Source organism: Manis pentadactyla, chromosome 3 (assembly GCF_030020395.1).
Source record: "Manis pentadactyla isolate mManPen7 chromosome 3, mManPen7.hap1, whole genome shotgun sequence".
Taxonomy (NCBI): Eukaryota; Metazoa; Chordata; class Mammalia; order Pholidota; family Manidae; genus Manis; species Manis pentadactyla.
In genome coordinates, this window is record NC_080021.1 from 67,471,701 (window position 1) to 67,493,179 (window position 21,479).

The following is a 21,479-nucleotide window of genomic DNA, read 5'->3' on the forward strand; positions in this document are numbered from 1 at the left end:
GACTCTGATACCAATTTTGGTCTGAAATAGTCTCTTGAAACAGTATGTTACTTATTATTTTATATATTATGCATTACTTTTATATATATTATTTATCTGTACTCCAAAAGGGAGAGACAGAAGGAAACACATTTAGAGTTGCTAATAAATGCCAACAATAAAAAAGCTCCATAAATGGTGATATGGGTACCATCCTGCTCACACCCTAATAGGACTTTAAAGAACCCCAAGAAAATTAAGGATTGATCAGGGAGAGCCAGCAGGGCTGGTGAAACCACAGTGCATTCAGAAGTGTTTGCAACTGGGGAGCGGTGGGCATGAGGGGGCGTACTAGGGAAGCATTAATTCACCTGCATAGAGTACTTATCAAGCAGAATGAAATGCAAAGCTGTCATTTGTCATCTACATTATGTCGCTGACTACCCAGGAGAGTTCTTTCTGCTGACAAAGACTTCATAGTAAGTGACTAGGAGGGTAGCTCCTCCCAGCCTCCTCAAAGCTCCTAACCGTCCTCCATCAATCACCAGGGGGACGGTGCTTCCTCCAGGAGAGGCTGGTCCCTCTGTCCAGCCTGTGTCCTCAGTGCACCAGTGCCGAAGGGGACAGAGCCCTCCTCTGACTGTCAGCACCAGCCTCAGTATTATCAAGACCTGGTGCAGTGCCACTAGCACAAAGGGTTTGCCGCAGCAGATCTAAACCTGCAAAAGCAAAATGATTGATTGGCTCTGAAGCTGGAGGTTAACTGCCCTCGACATTAAAAATAAATAAAATCCGGAGGGGTGCACTGCAAAATCTTTGCAAATCTGCACAGGAGGAGACTTTTGAAAGGGTTGGAAAATGCCCCTTTCCTCTTAGAATGCTAACCTGGTGAAAGCTTTTCTCTTGGACTTCTGGAAGACAGCAAAGGACTCATTAAAAAAAAAAATCTTTCTCTTGAATGTCATGAGGGAATGTCTGTAGGGGAATTTAGGCTGCCCTAAAATTAATGGGATAGCAGCGCGCTTCATCAGCTGCTCTGTCCCCACACACTTGAGGGTCTGTATTTTGATCTACAACAATAAACTGGCATCAGATAAACAAGCATAACTAATTAAGCATAACGAATTTCCTACTGCATAGCAGAAGGAAAAGGACTCCAATGCTCACTTCCATGCCTTAAGTTCTGGAGGGTGGCATGGGGCAGTGAAAGAAGACTGTGTTCCAATCACCAAAAAGGATGCTTCCTTCCACATAATTCTGGTCCCTTTGTTCAGTTTTTATATAATCTTATTATACATATACAAAATCATACACATTATTTTGTTTTACATACATACAGACACACACACAATTATTTTAAACTTTATGAGCTGTTTTGCAAACAGTTTTAATGCTTTTCATTCTGCAGCCTGTAATTACTCTGGGAAAGAGGGAGAAAGAGAGAGAGAGTCAACAAGAAATAGGTTTTTAAACGAAATTTAGTGTCAGCAGCAGGGCAGTCCTGACTACATTATCAGCAGAGCAACAAACAAGCCACCTCCAATTGATCCTGGCTCCAACAAAGTCAATAAGTAAGCCTTGGTATTTTGTTTTGTTTTAATAACTCAGGCTTCTTTCGTGATTACCGTGCATACTAAACGCTGAAAGCCTGCAACTGTCCTGCACGGACTGTTCGGTTTCTGTGCATTTGTTTTAAATCATGAGAAAACCGACACATGAAAGGACAGGAAAATGAAAGAAATAAGTCAAACAACAGCATTTTCCTGTAGAGAGTGCATCAGGATAAATAGTTAAATACAGACATTTCTTAGACGGTTGATCCTTTAAGAAGCAAAACTCTGCTCACCTCTCCAAGCCTGCAAAGATCTGGGAAGAGAGAGTGAGCAGAGACTTCTTGCCTCTTCTGTCGTATAAATTGACCTCCACTGACAGTAGTGACAGGGAAGTACAGTCAGGCTCACTGTGTCGAGCAAACAGTGGCACTTGGGAGTATAAATAATCAGTCACACATGAAACTGGAAGTTCTTAACAATTTAGATGCTGATAACATTCCCTGGAACCCAATCAACATTACTGGTTATTCCTTTCTTTATCTTATTTACTTTACTTCTTCCTTTAGGAAAAAGAAAATTAGCCTTAATGGTACCTTGTATAAACTACACTGAAAATCATTTCCTAATAAAGAAAAGGGAGAGCAGAATAGATGTTTTTTTTTACCTATAAAGTGACTTCCCTTTCTGGAGAGTTAAAGGTGCAGCAGAGAAATAAATTTTTGTGTGCCACAGTTTATTATTGATTCAGTTTATTTTTGTGCCATATGTGAAAACAGAGAAATTGAGTGATAAAGAAAACCGGACTTTCAGACAGGCCTGGCCAGCAAAAACACGTCATCATTTATTCCACCTCCCTCACTAAAACACACCACTCTGGAAAAACGGCACAGACTATTCTTTATTCAAAAATGACCTTTTAAAACCTGTCATCCTCTCACTGCCTGGTTTCCAGCTTCAGAAGGAAAAGAAGTAAAGAAGGAAGAAAAAACCTTACAGACAAAATGCAGAACTTGACAAAGGAGAGCAGGATGCAACGTTTGAATTGGATACTTTGTGGCAGATGACAAGTGTCCTTAGAGACTAACAATTTGTCTTGGGAAATCATAGAAAATGGGAGAAATGTAGAGGCTTTTCACATGGAAAGTGAGTTTGAGGAATGGTAGTATATTCACAAATAAGGACCGGAATACAAGTTGCCTTTGCTTCAAGCCCTAAAATGAAACACCAGAGTTGTAGCTATGACCGATCAGTGTGGAAAGTTTACAGGATTTTCTTTAGGGAAGTCAAGCCAAACTATAAATGTGACATTAAAAGGTTCAAGTCACACATAAAGGAAAGAAAAAAAAAAGGACTGGGAAGACTTCAAGCCAATTGGATGGAGTCTAGTCCACATATGCCCATCCAGCAATACCCCCTAATGGAAGCAAAGCCTCATGGTCCCTGTGGATTTACGGGGATTTGTCTCCACCAAGCCCCCTTATGTGGGCATTTGGGGCTGAGGGTAAGAGGATGGTAGCACTATGCTGAAAAGGTCCTGCTTTGTTCACGACAGAGGTCCTCAAGATGTAATCTGGGACTTTTTGGGGTCCCTGAGGTCCTCTGGGGAGAGTCCACAAGGCCAGACTTTGCTTTTTTTTTTTTTTTTTTTTGAGACGTTAATCTGCTTTTTCCACTTAGTTGACATTTGCACTGATGGTGTAAAAGCAACAGTGAGTAAAAAACTGCTTTCGTACTACTCAAGATGAAACAGTAAAATGAATCATTTTATGAAACCTTGACCTTTGAATGCACCTCTTTTTATTATTCTATTTTATGAGGCAGGAGGTACATATAGTGCCTTTTGCTGTCTATGGAGGTATGATGGTTGTTGAGGAAAAGCACTTTTGTGTCTAAGTTATAAGCTGAAACAGACGCTTCTCTTTTCTCATGAAACTCTATTTTTACTTGAAGAATGATTTGGACTTGGATACTGGGGCAGGCATTTTCTCAAGTAATGAATGAAATGAGGCTGTCATTTCATGGAAAACAACCAACAGTATCTGTTGTATTTGCTGCCAATGATAGAAACCTAGCTTTCAAGCTAAAATCAGAATTTTGGAAAACTTATATCTGCAAATGAACTTGGAAACTTTCCAATGTGTAAACCTTTCTGTCGACATTGATGTTGATATTAACATGTTATTTCTGATACTGTGTCAACCTATAGAATATTTTCATAATTCAGTGAACCAGTATTTCCCAAATGACCAAATACAGTGTTAAAAAATTAAATATGAGTAAAAATATTTCAATCAAAGTGCAAGATGATCACTGACTTTAATGTAACAGAGTATGAAGAACTCATTGATATGGTTTAAGAAATCACCACTTGTCAAGTTTTGGCATAGTATCAAAAAAGATCTACAAGTGGCAGAAAAAGCTATTAAAATACTTCTCCTTTTCCAAAACTACTTCTCCATGTGAGGCTGAATTTTATTCCTATGATTCAATCAAAGCAATATATTTCAACAGATGGACTGCAGAAGCAGATATGAGAATTCAGTTTTCTTCTATTCAGATGAATATTAGATTTGCAAAAATGTAAAACAATGCCACTTTCGTCATCAATTTTTTTCTGGTTTGGAATATACAGTTCCTTTTCATAAAATATATCATTTAACATATAACATTATTACTATTTTCAAAAGAATAAATATTTTTAAAGTTTCTCAGTTTTAATTTCTAAGTATCAATAGCAGTAATCCACATAAGTAAAAAGTCTTGGTGGGGAGAGGGAATCCTCCATACCTGTAATACTGTGTCAACCTGTAGGTTTCATAGGTCAAGGTCATTGCATTCAAAGGTCAAGGTTTCATAAAATGATTCATTTTACTGCTTCATCTTGAGTAGTACGAAAGCAGTTTTGAACTCACGGTTGCTTTTACACCATCAGTGCAAATGTCAACTAAGTGGAAAAAGCAGAATAACATTTCAATACATAAAGGGACTCCAAGCACAAAGGGTTTGAAGATTGATGGCCTAGAATACACCTGGTTCCATAGTGAAGCTGACTTTTGCCTCTAAGGCTGTAGATCTGGCCCTATTCACAAACTTACTCACTATTTTTCCATTAAAACTTTGAAATTGTCCTAAATTCTAAATGCCCTGTATCACACAGGAGTTGTTAAAATGATGACATGATGACTCTGTGCTTTTTTTTTAAATCTGAGGATGACACAGAATTTTACAAATGAATGACCACACATCTAAAGTAGGTGAGAGACGGGATCAGAAGAGCCCATTCAGCACAGAAATGAACCTCTCAGGGCAAAGGTACTGTCTTTGGTACAAGCAATGCCACCCCAGAGTTAAGACAGAGGACAAAAGGGACACCATAACCAATCAAAACAGCAGGGGAGGTAGAATGTAATTACTCAAAGCTGAGTTTAGCCAGAACACACTGAGTTTATTGCAAGAGTGAAGCAAAATAGGATTATACCAGTAAGAAGCTGGTATCCACATCCTGCCCTCACCCACTACTGCCAGTCTACACACTCACATTTCTTAGAGCCAGCTTATATGGCCCTTCACCCTTAATTTTGGCTTTTAAGTTGCCCATACATCACTTCTTTCCCTGCAGGATGTTTATCTTCTTTATGATATATGTGAAACCATGAAAGAGCAAATTTCTTCTTAAAAACTCCATAGCTAAACTACAATGTTGTTCATGTGAAACCTTCATAAGATTGTGTATCAATGATACCTTAATTAAAACAAACAAACAACAAAAACTCACAGCTGACAAAATCCAGAAAGCCTGTTTGCCAATCTAATTTATGGAAATTCCAAGAGAAGAAGATACACCAGTCTCCTTTTGGTACAGTAATACATATTTTTTCTTTTTCTCTTTTCTATCATTAATCTACAATTACATGAGCTATATTATGGTTACTAGACTCCCCCCAACATCAAGTCCCCACCACATACCCCATTACAGTCACTGTCCATCAGTGTAGTAAGAAACTGTAGAATCACTACTTGTCTTCTCTGTGTTGTACTGTCTTCCCTGTGTTCCCCCCGCTACAGTATGTCTGCTAATCGTAATGCCCCTTTTTCCCCTTGTCCCTCCCTTCCCACCCATCCTCCCCAGTCCCTTTCCCTTTGGTAACTGTTAGTCCAGTCTTGGGTTCTGTGAGTCTGTTGCTGTTTTGTTCCTTCAGTTTTTTTCTTTGTTCTTATACTCCACATATGGGTGAAATCATTTGATACTTGTCTTTTTCTGCCTAGTGCAGTAATATTTTCAATGATATTTACTACTAATAAATCTCTTCCAACAACCAATGACAGCTGAAAAATATGTATCTTTGACTTGGAGCACCTTTGGGGAAATGCTTGGCTAAATGATGAGATCTTCTTTCAGCAATGTTTGCTTTTCTTCCTTGCCCCCTTTCTACTTTCTACCCCCCACGTTGTGAATGCTGAAATCCGATGGAGCCCTGAGAAGTCACCTTTTCAGAAAATTGTTAGTGTGGATTATTCCTGGGTCAGGAAGAGGAATGTATTTTATTTTTTATTTCATTCATGTTTATTGGAGTTTTTTTCAATGATCTGTGGCATTATAAAATAGAAATAAGAAAATTCATGTTTTCTATAGATAGAAGTTCAGCAGTGATAAGAAGGAAATGAGAGGTCATAGCAAGAAATGCACTTTTGAGACTTAACTCCACAAAAGTAGGAATTAAAACCATAAAAATGAGCTTACCAAGGGTGTTTTAAGGAATATAGGAAGTCCAAGGCTAAGATTTATCCAACTCCTTTCAAGTAAGAATTAGCAAAGTAACAGAAACCAAAGTGATCTAAAAATAATGAAAAGAATCAGGAGGTCCTGATATTCCTGAAACAGGTGCTTACAAAGTATGTAAAGGATCTGATAATGGTCATTAGTTTCAAAGGTGGCAGTGAGATTCAAGAACATGCGAACAAAAGATTATTGGAGTTCTAAAAAAAGGCAACATTGGAAACTTCAGTTAAAATGGGTCTAATGAGAGAATAACATTGATAAAAAAAGAACTACACGTGGTCTTAGGCATCTTAGCTGGTTTTAAAGTACATAGTTTATTATAGAAAATTCCATTAAATTTGTCTTTGTAGCTTAATTATAGCTTATTTGGAGTAAAGCATCTTGAGGTATTGCATTAGTCAGCAGCAGAAGGTTGTTGCAATAACAAATAAAACCCAAATATCAATGGCTTAACACAACAGAAGTATATTTGTCGCTCATACTACAAGTGACACACAGGATGAAGGGAGCTTTGCTCGGCCCAGTCATGCATGGATGCAGGCTGACAGGGGCACTGTTGTCTTGTTGCTGTAGTAATTGGTCCAAGAAGTACAGGAAGAAAAAACCTGGAGAATCTCACAGGACAGCGTTTCAAGCTTTAACACAGGAGTGACTCAGGTCACTTCCAACATTTCACTGGCTGCAACTATCCAACTGCCAGAGGGCTAGGAATGGAATACAAGAGGATGGAGCAGATGAAGTGTCTGCCACAAGCATCAAGTTTCATTTGTCTTATGCATTTATCTTTCTCTCTCTGGTCACGCATACACACGTGTGTGTGCACACATATGCATACTTATGATATGTGTGTATTCCACACATAGACATAGTTCAAGTAATGAAAAAAACAATTCTCACAGTTAAAATTTCAACCATTCATAGGTACTAAAAAGATTCCTTTTTACAGAGAATTTGGGATTTGGGGGACATGTTTCATTTTAGTTGGCTTCCCTGATATACATAATCTGGCACAACACGAATTTATTTTGAAGGTCCACAGTTCTTATGATACACTTAAGTTGAAGAAAATATTTTTAAAAAGACACAGATGCTATATGTATATCTCAAAATCATTTCTCCAAATATTTTCTTGCATTGGAAATCTCTGTGAAGAAAGAGAACACCTGACTTTATTACATAAATGAAGCCACAGTCAAGAGAGTTCCACTGGTCTTCTTTCCATGCTATAAAGCTCACCACCAATATAATGCTCTTCAACATTTTCTAAAGGCTTAACTACAGCAGAGTGGAGATACAAGTTCCCTCTGAGGAATCCTGCTGGCCTCACCCAGGGATAACCAAGAGAGGGAGGTCTGAGAACGAGGGTGTGGAAGATGAATAACATACTTCAAAAGAGAATTCTAGCTACTACAAGCTCAAGAGTTGGGGACAAATTATGGAGAGTAGCTGTTTTTCCCCCCCAAAAAATGTATTGCTTATAGCAATACATAAGTAATTATGTATTAAATTACATAATAAAAAAAAATCAAACATCTATATAAATATTGAAATTAATTCCTTTGCTTAGAGACATTTTCAAGGGAACCCTACAATTCAGATTTGTTCATGTGTTGATATTTCAAAAATACTGCTTCACAAATTGTGCTGGGACATCTTATTTGAGATTTTCTTGTATAACTGGTTAAATATGCAATTCCAAGTTTTTTAATGACAAAGTGACCTTCGACATGTGCTTTATATGTACCTGAATTCCTATGCTATCTTCAGATTCACATCTTTCCTTTAGGTGGATACTTACCTCCCAATGACTAACAAGCATAGGATTACATTTATCAGGTGAAAGAGCAACTCTACTTAAACTTCAAGGGCAATTCAGGCCTGCAATCATGGAAAATACCATTATAGGACAGCAGCAAATTGAGTAACTAGCAGACCTCTAGTTAATTTTCCTCTAGGAAAATTAATTTATTAATCTTAGCCATAAAGCACATATAAAGTATATGATGAATATAAACTATCGATGTTTACTGACATTCATCTGGTATTTGGCATTCTTGTCCAATCAAATTCATCTACCTATCCTCAAATCATTACCTGGACTTATCTATTGTTACAAGAGTAAACTTCATGAAGTTTTAAGCTCAAGTATTTATAGAATGAAAATTTAAGAGCCATATTATCACCCTAAACTATTATTTGTAATATTTGTAACATAATCTTCCCAAAAAGGCTCAGATTATAATCTATGTCTAATGACATTTGGGGGCAAATCAATGCTTATTGTCTAGAGTATCCTTATAAATAGATGACAATACCTTTGAGTTCAACTAGACTTCTAAACTACAAAACCCAACGGTGTTCCATGTCTAGAATTTATTTTCTCACGAACTACTCTAGTTTATTTTAAATCTTCGTTTTTTTAGCACATACAAGGATAGCACTTGTCACACAAAGGAGCTGATATAATTAAACCAGATGATGTGCCTCACAAGTAAAATCAACCATTCATGAAAGCTGGTCACCAGAGGCTATTTCAAACAATGCATATTTCAAAGTAATCTAAAGTAATCCCTTCTCTCTACTGATTTGGTTTCCATGAAGTCTTAAGCACATGTGTGCTGCAAAAAGGAGGCTTATTAAAACCTGATGTGATATTACAGATTATAATGCAGCAGGGCTGGGATGATTTTAATATGTAAGTCTTCAAAAAGAAAGTATTTTTCAATTATATTTGTAACCTTATTAAAACATTTTGCTTACAAAGGTAGACAGTGTTTATTTATTAATTAGGAAAAAATAAAGAATGCTCCCTTGCAATCTGAATTGGGTTTATACATAAAATTTGCATATAAAATTGGAGGAGAAACTAAAACAGCTTTCACTTATGCATAGATTAGCAAACACAGCAAATATTTCTAACAAAACAGTGAGGAGCTTGGACTGTTTGGACAATTCTCTATGAAGTTGTGAGTCTCTAGTATATCATTCTTTTGGCTCACTGTGGTGCAATATTATCAAAATGCGTCATATAACAGCATCTGACAACTTCAAAATATTAGTTGTCATTATCAGGACAACAAGATTCTTGTAATTACTAAGTCGTGCTGCCTATGATGTTTACCAAGACCTCTAGAACTGAGGTTAACCTCTGGAGGTTTTATTTATTTGTTGGTTGGTTTTTCCTGATCCTTTGTCTACTTCTGGATTGTCTGTAGTTCCAATCATGGATGAAAATACAAAGGATCACATTTGCCATGTTTCTTATTCCTCCATTTCAGGATCTCCTTCATACAGCTTTACATCCTTGAAATACAACAGGATCACAAACTGGCTTGTAAAAGTGGCACAAAGCAACACCGTGATGCACAGAAAATCTGCTGTTCCTCATTGGACACCCAGTTGACAGACCAGATCACACATGAGAAAAGAGGTAAACAACCTCTACCTAAGAGAACATGAATGAGGCATTCTAGAAGACACATTATAGAATTTTGGAGTTTGAAGGTGTTATGGACTGAGTGTTTTGTCCCCCAACCCTGCCAAAATTTTATGTGGAAGTCCCGACCCCCAGTGTGACATATTAGAAGGTGAAGCCTTTGGGAGTAAGGTGACTCAGTCATGAGGGTGGAGCCCTCATGAACGGGACTACTGCCCTGATAAAAGGGACTCCAGAGAGGTCTCCCATCCCCCTTCCACCATGTGAGAACACTGAGAAGATGAACCAGGAGGAGAGATCTCACCAGACACTGAATCTGCCAGTGCCTTGATCTTGGACTTTAAGCTTCCAGAACTGTGAGAAATAAATGTTTATTCTTTAAGCCACCTAGTCCATGGTACGTTTGTTAGAGCACCCTAAAAAATCTAGGACAAAAGGGATCTTAAAAATCACCTAGATTAACTAATGAGTAAGACTTCTCTAGAGCATCAATGAAAAATGTCCCTGTCTCGGTAACATAGAACTCACTAGGCCACCTGTTTAGTTTTGGGCAGCAATTAAAGTTATAAAATTCTCCCTTTTATTGAACAAAAAATCTGCTGCCCTCCTCTGTTCCAAATCTTTAATCATGCTTTATTCTAATGAACCACACAAAACTCTTGAATCACCCCCTCTTAAAAACCACACCTATGTGGAGATTTGGTGGTGAATATGGGAGAGCAGTGGAAGGGGCCATTTCAAATTTGGCCATTGGTTGGTTAAGTATCGGATCAACAGACCCTGCAAAGTGATAGTTCCATAAATAGGAAGCCAGTATATTTAATGCCCATCTGGCTTGAAAGAATTTTGACTAGACGACTACTCATCAATGCTTTTCAGATTCACTTAGAAAAATTTCCCTATGTGCCACTATTTTGTGTTTGGACTAACTTTAACTCATAATTAACTTGTTAAACAGTTTTATTAGAGGATAAAGCTAGACAAGAAAGATGAAGATTCAGGATAGGAGTTACAATCCAGGTATGGGAGTTTGTTCATTCCATGGCATATTAGTCATTAATTTCTCTCTAGATTTTGAGGAAGATTTCCTTCTAGGAAAGACATCTTTTTCACTCTTGGCTCCCAATTTCAGAGTAACTGCATAGTTTAAGAGAGCCATGCAAGAGAACAACCATTCCACCATTAAACAAAGGCCCGAGTCTCAAGGACCTAAATCCTAAGGTAGAGCGGGAGTTCATCATGATCTGAGGTCTTATTAATTACTCCAGGAATCCTTGATTCAGGCGTGGGGTTTAAGAAACTGTGTCTCTAGCAAATTCCCAGAGATGATGCTACGGTAGCACCAGTCCAGGGTGGAGGACTTGGTCCACTGGAGCTCTCAAAAGGGAAGGTGGACAGAGCCAAGCTGGGGGGAGTTCGTGCTGCAAGTCTTTTCATGTAGACAGATTTCTCGGTTTGCCCTGGCTTTTCATGTCCTGATTCCTCTTGGGTTGAAGCAGACCAAGTTTCCCCCAGGGACCCCAGTTTTTTGGGGGAGGGGGCTATATTTGTTAATGATACTCCAATTCCCCACCTGTTTCTCCCCTTTCCCATGCTGCCAACTTCTATCCGCAATAGTGACTCTGTGCTTATCTGTTTAAAAAAGCAGCTAAGCATTCATGCAACAGGACTATTTACATTGCCAATTACATCATGGGTGTAAGACTGTTTTGTAAGATCATCTGTTGCATAGTTGCTGAGAAGGCAAACATTGTAACACACTCAGTGTTCTCTAGTCACAAGCAACTGCAAGAGTTTTTCCATTGGAGAGCATTAGACATCCCTCAGCAAACAGCCACAAGTGTTCTTTTGAGAGGCTTCCAAATGACCCTCCAATAACCCTTTCTATATATTTTCTTTATGTAAAGAAACTAGGTTCTACAAATCCTTGACATCCACCAACTGATGAAGTTTGCCAGTGGCCCAGCATGATGTTGAAGTTTGTTACATTTAAAATAAAAGTTGTCATGCACAAAAGTATGTTTACTACTACCATTTTTATTTTCTGTCTTTTGGTAAATTATTTCTAGAGCTAAGGAAGCAGAGCAAGTTACTTGTTTTTGTTTTAAAGACACCCCTCCTTGGCTTTTCAATTCTATGCAGCTTCTCTGCCAATCACCCCCCATGGGCCTTTTACCCCATCTGTCATCTCCTTTGAGACACAGATAAACACAGATTCAGTAAAAACAGACTCAAACAACATGATCCCCAAAACACACCAACCCACTGTGATGTGCAGGGCACATTAGTTGCTCTGGGGAGCTCCGAGCTGAATTCTCCTTCTCATGCTGTGGAAAAGTAAGGAAAGGGGTGAGGCCACACACAAGCGGACTGGGAACCGGACAGAGCTAGCCAGGACCAGGCACAGAGGGCTGAAACAGAGTGAAGGTCAAGTTTTCAATGTTCCAAAATGACTTTGCTTCATTCTTGTGCAGCCACTTCTCAGAAGACGGGGCAAGAATTTTGTGCCTGGGTTTTATAATTGTCTGACTTCAGGGCGTCTATCCCAGCCCATGGGGACTTCAGGCAGACCTGAGCACTCCTGAGAGGTGGCACATCTTCCGTTTGTGAAGATGTTTCTCTCCTTCTTCCTTACCCTTCACCCCTTCATGTTATTGTCTCTTTGTCCTTCTTCATTCCCCAAGTATCAGTGCCCTCTATGCCCTCCTTGACCATCTCACGTCCTTCATCACTCCGCTCTTGCCTTTTGCTCTCCTGTGCTTCCTGATTTCCAGTTTCCAACATGTGGCTCAGACCTTGCTTTTATTAACAAGTAACAGTTTTCACTACTATCTGCTCAGCATGCCCCAGTAGTAAACCTTCATGGTCATTAGCTCACTTTAGCCCCACCATGTACCTGTAAAGTAGGCACCACTGTTACTCATTGTTTTAAATGAGGAAACTGAGACTCAGGGAAGGGAAGGAATCTGTCCAAGACTGCAAAGCAAGGGACAGAACTGGCACTGCCCCCACCAGAATCTTTGTTCCTAACTCTTCTGTATTTCTATTTTCTCTTGAAGTGCATTTTTTTAAAATTTTATTTTGGTGTCATTAATCTACAATTACATGAAGGACATTATGTTTACTAGGCTCCCCCCTTCACCAAGTCCCCCCCACATCCCCGTTCACAGTCACTGTCCATCAACATAGTAAGATGCTGTAAAATCACTACTTGTTTGAAGTGCATTTTTACTTTAAGAGATCTTGTATGCCTAAAGAATTTGGAATTGGCAAAATCAACAGGGTGAAATTTTGGGTCCAAAAAGGGGTGTCAGGTGTTGCTGGTGTTTCCAGGCATCTGCCACCGCACCTTACAGTACCTACCCCAGGAGAACAAAACAGGCCATCAGTATTGCAGCCACACACTGCGTACAGGCCTCTTTCACCTTACAAACAGAAGGGGACCCCTCAGAGCTCAGCAAAACAAAGAGGTGTTGCTGGGTGAGAGAGTGGACTGGCGTGGCTGAACATGAATATTCAAGACCACGAGTCACAACTCCATGAATTCGAGGGTCTCCTCTATTTGTATTTAGCATTGTGTAGTTGCAAGACAACTTGCAATGATTAATTAATCCCTGGTGCTGAGGCAGAAGGTGAAATAATTTGTGCATAGTCATGCAGTTGGTCATTCTCAGCCTCAGAATTAGGACTGGAGTGCTTTGTTTTCCAGAGACCAGAAGACTGGACTTGCCTTTCTGCTTTGTGTTTGTGATGCAAGAGATCCATCCTCCTAACCCCTGAAATTTTCTAAAAGGAGGGCAGGTGGCTGCCAGCTGTCCTTAACCAACACCCTCATGACATCATCCTCAATATCTATCAGTCCTTGGAAATTCCATCCACTGAGATGCCCCCGCCCCCAGCAGGCCTTGTTTCCCACCCCAAGGAGGCTCACCCCCAGGAGCCCTTGAGGCTTGGCTTTCTGGCCTACTGGGTGGAGAAGGCACAATCCGGTTCATACATTGCTCATAGCTGCTTGTAGCTGTTTTTCCACCATCGCCTCTAGACAAGTTTAACTGAGGCTCTTCACGGTGATACCTCAGTTATCTATCCCAGGAGGGGGGAAGGAGGGTCTCCAAATACGTGAATTTCCATGATACCCTACTTAATTTAAAGTCAGGAGCTTAAAATGGACAAACAAACAAGAACCATTTTAAAGCAACCTGAATTTGCAAAAAGGACACTGGAAGCTTGGTGGCTAATAACAAAAAAGGGTTACTTCTGCCTGTGTTACATGATGGGGTGGCTGCAGGAGGGGCCCAGCCCTACTCCGAGCAGTAGATCTCGGAGTCTTTTCACTCCAGGACTCAGGCTGAGGCAGCCGTCCCATGTGAGATGCACCAGTCTCGCGACAGACACAAAAGAGCAGGAGAGATGGTGGAAATTGGGAATGCTATGCTGGGACATGACATCTGTGCACCTGCTTCCTTGCCCTCGGCCAGGGGAGCCCAGGTGGGGTGAGGGCATGACTGGTTCTCTAGGAGGCAAGCCCCAGGCAGTGGGGGCAAGGGGTTGGGCATTGAACTCTGGTGCCTTCCCTGGTAGGGTAGGCATGTCAGTGATTGGGGATTATGGTTTAAACTTAACCTTAAATTTAACAGGTTAAATTTAACTTAACCTGTGATTTATTAATTTAATAAAGGCACTTCCAAAAATTACATATTTCCTAATCTTCAAAGAATACTGGAAAAGATGTTACTGTTTTGTTTTATGGCTCTGGGTCACCACTGTTAACATGACTATTGCCTTTGGCTATAATTCAAACTTGCCCTAAGGGATAGCAGGATGCGGAAAGCTGTGTGCCTAATACATCAATAACACTGGACTGATACTGTTTGGAATTCCTTAAAATGCTTTGCATAGTATTGTTTTTCTCTCCTTGGAATCAATTATCACTTCTGGGTACTGTAAGTGTATTTACTTCTTATTAGTCCATCTTCTTGTCTTCTAATATGCTAGGGAGATAACAGGGAGGTGGCTTGTTAGACCTTGTAAGGTCTGTGTTTGAAATAAAGAGTGGAGACATGAGGTGCAGTATGTTGGTGGGTTTGGTGTCCAGACTCTGTGATACCCATTTCAGGGTGGGTGCCTCGCAGGGCTACTGGATTCCTTGTTTTCACCTGTTTCTGGCTGTTGAGAGTGTTAGATTAAAGCAGGTAGAGGCCACTGGGCTTTGGATCAGGTTCCACAGGAGTACCCCTGCTTTGCCATTTTCCATATTCAGATGAAGTCTTTCTTAGATAATTGAAGAAGCATTAAAACTACCTGCCATTTCTTGCTCAATTCCATTTATTTTCATTCATAATACACATTCAATTCAGCAACTGTTTGTAGAGCAGCTGTGAAGGCACTTTGTAATGCTCTATGGAGATCATGGATGAAAGAGAACAGAGCCCTGTTTTCAAAAGGATAGTTACATACAATGCTGGGTACAATACAGTTCCAGAAAGAGTCGGCCAACTGCCCTCTTTCTAAAGGCAAGCCAGACACAGACAGCACACTTTGGAAGGCCCCAGCGCTCCCTAGAATGTGCACAATATTCACTTCGGATTGATATTACCCTGAACACCACAGTGGAGCCTGATGTTCATCTTTGTTGAATGCAAACAAACCTCAAAGAGCCATATTAGCTAATGTAGATGAAAGTCAAATATGTTCAACTTGGTTACCAGAGAACTATTTCTTAGCTTAGCACTTTCTTCTAATATATATTTAGTGATCTTTTGAAAACCTTACCTTACATTGACAAAACATTGAAAAAGATTTTTCATACACTTAGGTGGTTTCTTGTATCTCAAATCTCATTAAAAGATATTTTTGTTATTTCACAGATAAAATTACTCCTTCTAGATCATAATGAATCACCGTTCAGAAAGACTTTGGCATAAATATGATTTTAATTATCAAATTTGCTCTTCACAACAACTTATATAGAAAGGCCAAATAAGCATTATTATTCTTTCTTCTACCTACTGCCACCCTGCATAGGAAGTTCAGAAAACGGAGGCTGAAACTTGCACTCAGGTCTTCTGACTCAGGCTGGTGGCATTTCTTCCTAACAAATCAGTTCTTTTCCATTTTACCTCATTATCACCCATGGACATAGATGGTAAAAATATACAGACTAAGGTAATGCATGAACAGGCAAAGAAAAAATGCATTTGCATGAGTTTCAAACATTTTCATTGCTACTTTTGACTACAACTCAAACAAACAGAATACTGGTTTCAAGTTATTCTTTCTGCAAAAAAACCACTGACTAGTGAAATACACAGACATAATAATGTCCCTAGTAATGGGAATAAAGTGTTTAATTCTACTTTCTAATAATTTTAGCAATCCTAATATGTTGATCAGAGTATCCTTAATAGAATCTTAAAGAAGGTATGGAAAAAGCAACTTTTTGGTAAAAATATGTCTATGGGATAATTTGGATTAACTAACTTCAGGATTAACAACTTGAGGAAAGTCTTGAAGATATGTTGATTTTAACGTTTTAACAGTCTTTTTACAAAAATAGACCAGAAAGATTGATCACACTGCTAAAAATGCATTTGTAGGTGACATGAAACTCAGTTAAACAGAAAAGGGCTGCTCTGTGGGAAGTTAGCAACTTCTCACTGGACAGCAGCCAGAAAACTAGTAGTTTTCTAGGTAGGAGTCTTGGGCGAGAGGGCAGTGGGGGTGCCAGTTATTCCTGGAAATTCTCCTCACCTTGTGTCACTGCTTTGCCTGGTCACAGGGATGAATGTAGAGGCCCAAATAATATTCTATATAATAATGATAAGTCAAAACTTTGTTTGATGGCAACAGTGTGCTTTTCCCTAGACAAATTCTAAGCTCAAATAATTTGTTACCATGGGTTGAAAGGAAAAATGTATTTTCATTTTCGATGCAAATAGTTCTAAATTATATGGAGGGACTGCTTATTGCATACCTCACAATTCACTACCTTACTTATTTAGAACAAGATCCTGATTTTATTTACAGTGGCAATGTGCCACTTTAAGTGATATCTCCTAGCTACCCTTGCCACACTAGGTGCCCATGTGACTGAATTATTTCCAATCCGATGTAATGAAAAGGTTTTGTGGGACTTCTGGATGGCTCCATGAGGAATGTGAGTGGCCAGTGGTCATATAAGCTTCAGTGGTCATTTTGTACCATGAGATACTCTCACTGATGGAATGCTCCATGGTGGAACAGAGAAAAAAGAAAACTGCATCCCTAGTGACTATTGTACCAGGCCTACCACAATGACTCTGGATTTCTTTTATTTGAGAGAACAGAACCTTTTGTGGCTAAGGCGCTCTTCTGCAATCCAAAGTCAAATTCCCACTTACACCTCCTAACTAACACTATCGTTTTTCTCATTCTACCATCATCTTAGATTAAAAGTTAGGAAAACATGGCCTTGCAAATCAAACCCAAAGAGTTTGATTTGTATTTGGAATAGGAAAAAACTAAACCTGTGGTTAATGAGAGCTCTGAAGACATAAAGAACTACACAAATCAATGTATAATTACAACTTGGGGTAAGTGATAGGAAATTCATAGGGGCAAGCAGGGACATGAAATTCTCTCAGCAGGCTTAAGTTTCAAACTAATATTTAACTAATATTTAAGGCAGTTTAAGGCTTCTGGGTCAATTAAAGAATGTTAGAAATTTCTCATTAGCTATGGAAATGAAAAACAGAAATGGATACCTCTAACTTTTGTTAATTTCCCGGGATTCAAGTGGATTTATTATGGTATGAATTGCTCTTTAGCTTCTTAAACAAACATACCAGTACTCCACCTGGGTTTTTTCTTTTTCTTTTTTTTTTTGCAGCATGAATACCTTTATATAATTGGGAGGGGAAAAAGCCACCCATTTTGAAAATGAATCCACTGAAAAGTTCATAGTAAGTTTTAAGAAGATTTCTATAGTCAGTTGACTATTCCTTTCACATTAAAACACTCATAACGGATATTTTCATTTTGTTTTGTTTTGTTAATGTACAAAGAGCTAGCACTGGGTCTGCAGCCAGGCAGATGTCTGAATGACACCTTCCTGTCAGGGAAGTTCACTTAGCCCAACCTGATGAAGCCTGCCTCCCTCCCGTGATGACAGAAATACTGGGGTCACACCCTGGGGCTCTATCTCCTGATCTGTCAGGCCAAAGTTTTCATAATAGACACAAAGATGGTAACAAAAATATGTCCACTGCAGGAATGTTGGCACACATTTATTTATATGAAAAAACTGTTTCTCTTCCCCTGCAGGCCTTTCCCTTGTTCCCTTCTATTCCCACAAACATGACTTGTCTTTGGTTGAAAATAGGAATCCTGCCTATACTTGAATATCAAGGATTTCCTGAAAAATTTTCAGACTCTGAAAACTCAAGGTCTCTATGTTTTAAAGGAATTTTTAAAAGTGATTTTTTTCCCCCATCTACATCTCAAGTATGTGTCATTTGTGCTTCAAATTAGGTTTTTCAAAATCTAATAATAACTGACACACGACTCTTAAACTGTGAATCTTATTATATAGTAATTATTAATAGTTAATCCAAATCATGGATAAACTAGTAAAGTTTGTTTAGAAGGAATCCACAAGCCAAAATACCTTATTCAATTTGAGTTATATTTAACTACTATGAAATGGAAATTATTCAGTCAATTTGATTAGTCTAAATTATGTTCTCCAAACCGTTTCATGTCATAGCACACAAAGAAAATAATAATACCAATTATGTATAGCACTTTGGGGTAAGCAGATTGGGCTACTCACAGCCCAGAGCGACTCTCCTGGTCCCAGGTACCAAGTAATCAATAATACCATTTGTACCAAATTTCTATTGTTCAAAATTTCACATACCTTTTCTAACTTGAATCTTCCAGTGATTCCTGGTAGCACTGTGGTTATGCCAGTTTTTTCAGGGGTGGAGCCCGATTCAGAAAGGCTAAATCACATCCCAAATTGTGGTTTCTCCAAGTGGGGAAGGAGCTCCTCATCTTGCACCTTCCTGCTACATCACAGAACGCTCCCTCATGAGCACACTGGAGCTATATATCGCATTTGAGGCAGAATGGATGTAACCAGTTTTTTTCCAGTTCACTGACGTTAGTTCTCAGTATAAGGGACTTGCTCAAATGAATAAATTGCATTTGTGCTATGAAGAAATATCTTCTGCCCCCAACACACCAACATACCTAAAATTTGTGAAACCCTCTCCAACATTTTTCAGAGTATGTGGAACTCCCACAGTTTCAAAGCAGTGACCTCCATGAGAAGTTATGCCACTGAGAAGGTATATGAGAGGAAGAAAAGGCAACAACCGTATGTCTTCATTCTCTGTGACGAAGGTGCTAGGGAATTGGTATTTCCTTCGGCCCTTCAAATGAACTTCGATGCAGTAAAGAAGGTGCATGATTCTAGGTTAGTAAGCCCCACATTTAAGGAAGGATATCACTTCCTCATATTCTTCTTTTCCCTCCCTCCCTAATTCCTCCCTATCAGTAGGTTGGGTCCAGAAGCATTGAGAAAGAATAATGAAAAGATCAAGTGTGTTCAGTGATCTACAAATTGGTGGATCCATACTTCTGAGCTTAAAACATTTCCATCTCTACTCTATTTTTTTGTTTGTTTTAAAGTAAGTCTTACACGCTCTGCGCTGGAAAACAAACATCACTACTTAACCATACATGTGTCTATGCACAGTACCCACATGCCTTATGAAATGGCTTGCTCTCTTTAACACTTATTTAGAGGGAAAGACTTTCTTCATAGGTTCTCTTCCCTTCTAACTTTGGGATCCCATGACACCCTGATTAAACAAGACATCTGTGCTTTCAAACACAGGCTCAGGGATCATTGTGCTTGCTTAAAAAATATAACTTTCAGAAGTGGGTATCTTTCTTTTCTACTTTATCTCCCTTCTCATTCATTACATTTGATTGAAAAAAATGTCCTATAGTCCCTCTTTAGAGTGAAGTCTTTTTCTCCTTCCTCAAAGAGTAAATGGGTAATAGTGAATCCCCAAGAAATGTGTCATGGTAAATAAGTGGTATGAAGAGTAAGAATGCATTTCTCTTAGTTCCACTGCTTCAATTTGAATAAAGACACATATGAAGTTTGATAACCTTTCACATTGCCCCAGCAACACTGTGCCTAGCTGGCAACAAGCGTCTCAGAGGAAATGCCAAGTTACCCTTACCTAGGTTAAGAGTGTTTGGGTTGTTCTCTGGTCTCACAAGTGGCAGTCATTTTGAGTTAATATATACTTTACTGTCATATTTTTGTAAAATGTGGATACCATTAGTATTGACATTTGCTTCAATTCAGTAGAAAATTAATGTATAGCTAGACCTGGAAACTTTATGCTTTTTTCTGTGTAAGTCCTGCCCCATTCTCTTCACTCCTGCTCCATCATTCTCCATCTCCCTTCCTCAAAACACACATTTACTTTCTGTTTCTTTTCTTTTCATGAAGTCCCCTTTTCAGAAATCTGTTAGCTGTGACATACAGGCAAGGCTATAAGCTGTTCAGGTTATAGATTCATTTTGAAACCACCAATATTTTTGGTCTAGGTTAATTTGGGTTAGTTTAGAGTGATCCAAATAGAGGTAGTAGTAAGCTGCTACTGATTTCATTTATGAAATACTTGCTATCACCTACTATGTGACAGGTCCTGTGAAAGTTACAAAGACTGCATTTCCTCCAGGAACTAATCATTGTTATTTCATTTGTGGATTCTATTTGACGAAAAAGATAAGGCATAGCAAATATCTATCTGGAGTGGAGATCTCAAATGGGCCCAATAGCAAAAATGTACACTCCTAAGGAAATCATCAATGGAATGTAAAGGTAATGCATTAAATGAGAGAAAATGTTTGCAAATCATATATCTGATAAGAGACTAATATCCAAACTATATAAAGAACTCATACAACTCAGTAGCAAAAACAAACAATCCAATTGAAAAATGGACAGAAGATCTGAACAGACATTTTTCCAAAGAAGACATATAGATGGCCAACAGACCCATGAAAAGATGCTCCACACCACTAATCATCAGGGAAATGTAAATCAAAACTACAATGAGGTATTACCTCACACCAGTCAGAATGGCTATTATCAAAAAGACAAGAGGTAGCAAGTGTTGGTGAGGATGTGGAAAAAAAAAGAACTCTTATGGTCTCTTGATGGGAATGTAAAATGGTGCAGCCACTATAGAAAACAGTACTGAGTTTCCTAAAAAAACTAAAAATCAAACTATCGTATGATCCAGCAATTCCACTTCTGGGCATCTATCCAAAGAAAATAAAAACATAAATTCAAAAAGATACATGAACCCCCATGTTCACTATGGCATTATTTATGATAGCCAAGATATAGAAACAGTCTAAGTGAATGGATAGAGAAGAGGTGGTATACATATAAAATGGAATATTACTCAGTCATAAAAAAGAATGCAATCTTTCCATTTGCAATAATATGGATAGAACTTGAGGGCATTATGCTAAGTTAAATAAGTCAAACAGAGAAAGACAAATACTATATGATCTCATTTATATGTGGAATCTGAAAAGCAAACCAGAAAAAAAGTAAATAACAAGCTCATACAGAGAACACATTGGTGGTTGTCAGAGGGGAGAATGGGGTGGTTTGAGGTTGGCCAAAATGGGAGAAGGGGGTCAAAAGTTACAAACT

The 21,479-nt window shown here is 38.8% G+C and overlaps 1 protein-coding gene across 10 annotated transcripts in view; it reads right to left on the reverse strand.

Annotated features, from left to right (window-relative positions):
• SULF1 (sulfatase 1) overlaps positions 1 to 21,479 on the reverse strand; it is a 165,649-nt gene that overhangs the window by 79,020 nt on the left and 65,150 nt on the right. The window contains exon 1 of one of the 10 annotated variants that reach the window (XM_057498003.1): positions 4,320 to 4,461. The exons of the other annotated variants lie outside the window; for them this stretch is intronic. The gene's annotated coding sequence lies outside the window, so the exon portion shown is untranslated. Of the gene's footprint in view, positions 1 to 4,319; positions 4,462 to 21,479 lie in introns of those variants that run through there. 10 annotated transcript variants of the gene reach the window in all.